The sequence below is a fragment of the Pinus tabuliformis genome, chromosome 6 (genome assembly GCF_031772625.1).
Source record: "Pinus tabuliformis cultivar Carrire ecotype Pingquan chromosome 6, CPIR1, whole genome shotgun sequence".
Lineage (NCBI taxonomy): Eukaryota > Viridiplantae > Streptophyta > Pinopsida > Pinales > Pinaceae > Pinus > Pinus tabuliformis.
This window is the reverse complement of record NC_142292.1, coordinates 1,131,447,149-1,131,454,063: the sequence shown is the minus strand read 5'-3', so window position 1 is coordinate 1,131,454,063 and position 6,915 is coordinate 1,131,447,149.

The window sequence follows — 6,915 nt, the reverse complement described above, 5'->3', positions numbered from 1 at the left end:
CTAAATTGAGAGGGGTGATGAAAATTGGGGAGCTTCGGGATGAATTTATGTTTGGAAACCCCTACATCCCCAAGGAAATCCCATTGAACCCCAAAGATAAGAATTCAAATGGATAAAGAAATATTATTATTTAATGTAACAAAATTATTTGAATCTAGCCATCATGAAAATCAATATCGGCATTAAAATTTTAAGGCTTGTGAAATATATATTTAAGGATTTCATTATTATGAAATGGGTTATATTTTAAAAATAATGTCGGCCTCCAATTATAAAAGGATCACGTTTATCCTCCATCAAATTTTATAAAAGGATATCATTGGATCTCATTCATACATCATCGACCCACACATTTATCTCTATTTTGTAGCTTGCATCATTAGTTCTGAGGTCTCTTATTATCTACATGAAATCACACTATACTATGGCATGGATTCGCTTATGTCTTGCACTATACTATGGCATGGATTTACTTATGTACTCACACTATCTTTAGCTCATTAACTCATAATATATAAAGCTCACCCATATTCACAACTGGTCGCATATATTGGTTACATAATTTAGTGACTAATATGTTTGTCATGAATCCTATGGCTTGCATGTCTTACAATTTTCTTCAACATCTCTTGAATCACACTCTTCAGTGGATCGTATTTCTTGTGGATTGTTTTGTTGACAAATAGTGACTCACATACATGGCAGTGAATACTCTACAGTGGCATCATTGCATGCCATACATACATTGTACATTCATTGGCTAATGTGGCAGACATACATTGGACATTCATTAGCTAACATGGAAAGCATACATTGGACATACATTGGCTAACATGGGAGACATACATCAACTAACATGGAAACATACATTGGTTATCATGGCAGATAAACTATAGCTCTATATTATGGGTCAGATGGAAAACAATCTACAACTCCATACTTACATGACAAACTAAAGCTCCATACTCACCTGAAAAACAATCTACAGCTCCATACTCATACGAAAAACAATCTACAACTCCACACTTGCATAGATGACAAACTATGGCTCCATACTCACGTGGAAAATAATCTACAACTCCATAGTCACATGGGAAACCAACTATGATTCATATGGAAACTCTGTGGAGCATGACTTCTACAACTCATGGTATGACATTGTTTTTATATCTTTGTGTTATAAAAGGCCATGATACATGTGACACATGACACTTATGATACAATGAAACGGACCCTTTTATCTTGATACATGATTATGGTACTAATCTAATTACATAACAATTATATTGTTTTGACAATGATGACTGTGATATATAAGGAAGTGACCATGACATATGATGGCAAGTGATTCTACATGGAAGTATATTTGATATGAAAATGACTTAGATAACAATAACTATGATACAAAATTTAAATATCCTTGATTGGCAGTGACCCTATTTGATACAACATTGGCTAACAATGACACAAATATGACAATACCCTTGATGGGAGTGATTACATGATGGATGGTAGATGTCACATTGTATATGATAGTAACATGATTATAGCTCTCTTGAACTTGTCTAATTTAGTTAAAAAAAAAAAATTGAATTGATTTGGGTTGGCCCTAGGAGGCTTGATGTGATTGTTATGTGTCATACTCATTGTACTTTGTATCTCAACTGAAACATTGATGAATATATAATAGAAGAAGAATCTGGTTGGGTTTTCCCACTTATGGTGTTTTGCTTTGGTCTCTAACTTGAATCATGGTGTCTCTATTTGTGTATGATTTTCTTCTATTTTTCTTTTTTGTTCTGTTGCATTGTTGATGTTATTGTTCTCTCTACATAATTGATAATGGTGACATGATGTAATGGGGTTAATGTTATGTGTAAATTGTTGATTTGGGGTAGCATCGAATGTTCTCTAGCCATGAAAATTGGTGGAGAGGCTAAAGCACATGAGATATCAAAGACCCAGAAATGGTTTGGAGAAATTCGACCCGGTTAGAGAGATATTAAAATAATTAATATTTTTAATGGGGTTCCTAAGTCTAAACTTAGGAAAATTAAAATATTAATGGGTATTACTATAAAACTGGGTGATAATGTTCTAAATGACAAGGATCAAGCCAAATATAATCTTATCCATTGATTAGAGACTTGATATTGACCATTGAAGACTCAACAGGAAAAGTATGAGAGGAGGCTTATGGGTCAGTTGGAGATACACCACGATTGATAAGTCAGTTCGATTTTCTGGAGCGGTGCTTGCTGTGAAAATTTGAACAAATGATCTGTTGCAACAAGGGGTAGTGAGTACATAGAAGAGAGGTAGGGATAGTACCATAGGGTCAACGCAAAGCCTGGAGAGGCTAACACAGAGGCAGCAGAAGCTATGCAGAGATAGCTAGATACTGTGCAAAGGTTGAGGGGCTTGCATGGGTGATGCAGAGAGTCAAAAGGTTGACACAAAGGGTTTAGAAGCTACGCTGAGGCTAGCAGGGCAGACACAGAGCCAAGAGGAAGCACCAGAAGGATTTTTTTGGGGTAGACTAGAGCTGAGAGGATGAATATCTATCTCCAAGAAGAGGTATTACTGTTGTGTAACAATATTTATTGGGTGAGCCATTTCAGCACCCTAGTTGTACTCAAGAAATATGTATAAAAATAAAACCCTCAGAACTATTACACTAGTTTTCCCTCATTGGGTTTTTCTAAGGACGATTGTCCAAAAATAATGGTGTCCCTTGTGTGTTTGTCTCAGTATTTTTAGTTGTTGATCTGTATATGAGTTAAGGTTGCATTTGTGTTTATTTTAGTATTCATATGTATAAATAACTTGTTAATGGAATAAACAAGTAGGAGAAACAAACTAGATAATGCAGTATGGATTTCTAACATGTTAGACTTAGAAATTTCAACATGGTATCAGAGCATTGTAGATCACAGGAGGACTGAAGGCATCAACAATATCAGAAATTTGCAACAATAACAGCCATCCCAAGAGATAAAGCTGCTCCTAAGTAGGAGGTAGCAGTGAAGGAGTGACTAAGAGGGCCTGTGTCATCATTTCAAGCCAGAGAGAGGGCCAATGCAGAGGTAGAGAGAGGAAGAATTGATGTCATCCTTCTTAGCTAGGTAGGATTGACATAGTTGGCTAGAGGAGTGATTCAACCTTTGTCAGGATTGCCCAGATCTGGAAGGCTCAATTTCTTCAGTTGTCGAGGCTTAGGGAGCTGTGGGAAGATTGTGGATTGGGAAGCTGGTGGGGTGTTGTTTCTATCGAAGCAGAACAATACCTAATGAAACAGAATCAAGGTAGAGGGAGTCACTACCTTGATGGATTTCTATCTAAGAAATCCAGATCTGAGTTGTAGTTACAAAGGAATTGGAGAGGAGTGGTTCAACATTTAGCGGGAAGATTTTCAGCAAGGAAATCGGGACTTAGAGGGAGATTTCTAGGAGGGAAGTCGAAACCCAGAGGGAGTCCAAAAGAGGAGCAGATATGGTAGTGAACAGACTAAGGGATTAGGATAGGTTGGACAAAGCTTCCAACTTTGTCATCTAGAAGGATAGAATCCTGGTAATCCTAGATAGACATCACATCAAGGGCTTCACCTCGAGAACCATGGCTATCCTAGTCGACCCAGCTGATAATGAGAAGTATGAGGATGCATTGGTGAGGGAAAAGTGCATAATCCTTGATGGGGTCAAGGATCATGTTGTACCAAATATTGCTGAAAATAACACAACAAAGGAGATGTGGGATACTTTGATGATATTGTATCAGGGTACTTCTGTGTAGCGGAAGATGCTATTGGAGAATCAACTATGGTCGTATCGGATGTAGAAGGGGGAGTAGATAGATCAATTCCTCCTCAAATTGCAGGAGATTCGTGACCAACTTACTTCCATAGGGGCCACACCAGATTAGGAGTTCATGGTGAGGACCACTCTGAATGCATTCTCTGAGGAGTGGGAGATATTTTTCCAAGGTATTTTGGGCAGAGATACTCTTCCAGGATGGGAAGAGATGTGGGCAGCTCTTCGCTAAGAAGAGATCATACGGTTGACCAAGGCGGGGAGTAATGGAAAAGGAGGTCGAATCAAGAAAGAGGAGGAGGCAGATGCAGCTCTAGCATCTGCAGGACAACAGGGGAAGAGGAAGAAGAAGGATATCTCCAAGGTGAAGTGCTTCCATTATGTGGAGATGGGTCATTATGCATCCCGGTGTCCTAAAAAGAAGAACAAGGGAGAGGTTTTTGACTCCAAGGTAGCTCCAACTAAGGCAGAGAAAGAAGTCGAGATTGATGACGACTATGCCATGAGTGCTCATGCACCTCTAGGTAAGAGGTGGGGAGACATCGAGTTGTAGACAGGAGGACTACACATAGGATACTTGAGGTGCCCAAACTATTGGATCATATTCGGCTACGGGAGCCCTTAACAACAGTATTAGGATGATGAATATCGGGTAGAAGTAAGATGTGATGGAGTGAAAAGGTAGTGCTAGAGTGCAGAGGTATGTAGCAAAGCAGTGGGGGTTGCAGTAGTGTGAGAGGCACATAGGTGTTTCCAGCAGTGCGAGAGGCACAGAGGTGGTTGCAGTAGTGCGAAAGGAATAAAGGTGTATACAACAACGCGGAGGCAGCCAAGGGAGAACATGATAGTAGCATAGGTAGCTTCAGCATCAAGAGGCTTCTGGACTGAAAAGGATGTCATTATTTGGGTAGATCAGTTACTTACTTCTTGGTAACTGAGTTGCAGTGCAACAGTTAGCAGTGGCAGTACTATGGGAAGCATGGGAAACATGTTGAAAGGGAGCTACAACACATATGTAGCAGTGGAAATGGTAGTTTCATGGGCAGAAATATAGGAAGCAGTAATGTAGTGGATGTTGGGCAACATGCCAAGCATCAGTACAGGTACCGGTGTGGAAGGATCAATGTGATGTTAAGTGGTGGAGCATTACTAGAGCACATTCCTCACTAAGAGGGATTGTTGATTTGGGGTAGCATCGGATGTAATCTAGCCATGAAAATTGGTGGAGAGTCTAAAGAACATGAGATCTCCATGACCCAGAAATGGTTTGGGGAAATCCACTCGGTTAGAGAGATATTAAAACAATTAATATTTTTAATGGGGTTCCTAAGTCTAAACTTAGAAAAATTAAAATATTAATGGGTATTAATATAAAACTGGGTGAGAATGTTATAAATGACAAGGATCAAGCCAAATCTAATATTTATTATTGATTAGAGACTTAATATCGGTCATTGAAGACTCGAGAGAAAAAGTATAAGAGGAGGCTTGAGGGTCAGTTCGAGATACACCAAGATTGATCAGTTAGTTCGATTTTCTGGAGTGGGGCTTGCTGAGAAAATTTGAACAAGTGATATGTTGCAGTGAGGGGTAGTGAGTACGTATCAGAGAGGTAGGGATAGTGCTAGAGGGTCAACGCAGAGCCTGGAGAGGTTGACGTAGAGGCAACAGAGTTACACAGAGGCAACAAAAGCTATGCAGAGGTAGGTAGAGACTGCGCAGAGGTTGAGGGGCCTACGAGGGTGACACAGAGGGACAGAGAGTTGACACAGAGAGTCATAAGGCTGGCGTATATGGTTTAAGAGCTATGCTGAGGCTTGCAGGGTTGACGAAGAGCCAAGAGGAAGCGTCGAAAGGATTTTTGTGGGGCAAACTAGAGCTGAGAGGTTGAATATTTGTCTCTGAGAAGAGGTATTACTACCATGTAAAAATCTCTATTGGGTGAGCCATTTTGGAACCCTAGTTGTACTCAAGTAATCTGCATAATAATAAAACCCTCAGAACTACTGCAGCGGTTTTCCTACATTGGGTTTTTCTGGGGACGATTGTCCAAAAATAACGATATCCCTTGTGTGTTTGTCTCAGTATTTTCAGTTGCTGATCTGTATATGAGTTAAGGATGCATTTTTGTTTATTTCAGTATTTATATGTATAAATAACTTGTTAATGGAATAAACAAGTAGGAGAAATAAACCAGATAATGCAGTAGGTATTTCTAACATGTCATACTTCAAAATTTTAGCATAAATGATGAAAGTTTTTTAAAATGCAATTATATTCAACAAAGAACAATGTATCCCTAATGAAATTAACATGATATTAGAGTTGGGTTGAATAAATTTCATAGATATCACCCCTGAGAAGACACCCATGATGGAAGAAAATGAGGATGACATATAACTAAAATAATTCTAGGGTTTGAAGGAAACCCTAGGAATCCTTGTTCCCACAAGAGAAGGTTAGGGTTTCATAAAAACCCTTTAGGTGGACTGGGTTCTATAACATTGAAGTACTAGTATGATTCAAGATTATTCTTGATATGATATGCCGTTCAATTATTCAAATTCAAAGAAACCCTAGAGTGAAACTTCTTAATATGACATGATTGGTGAGAATCCCATGATAGATTCAAAGAAACCATAAGAGAAGGGTATGTTGCAGTTTCAGTGGTCATCATATACATTGAAAGTTGGTATTGCCTATCGATGAAAGAAGATAAAGGATATAGATGGTACTCAAGAAGATGCATTTCTTTTGCCAATGGCATATAATTGATGGTCAGTGGTGATTCATGAAGACTAGATCAAGAGGGAGATAACAACTTCTAATGCAGGAGCATCCAGACTTAGCCAGCAATGTGATTTTATGTTCACATGTTGTGGCTAAAAAGAGATGAATTTCATTGACTTGAGTGGTCAAAATAAGTTTTAGTAGAGAGGATTGGATCTCCTGAATTTATCTTTACTTTGATTATTGTAATAATTAGATCACTGTATTATTTTTAGAATAGGAGATAAGTTGTTAGTATAGGTGTGTCTCAAAGCTTGGAAATAGGGATTTGATTGTTAGACTGATAAAAATAGGGATTGAGTTGTCAATGTAGTTA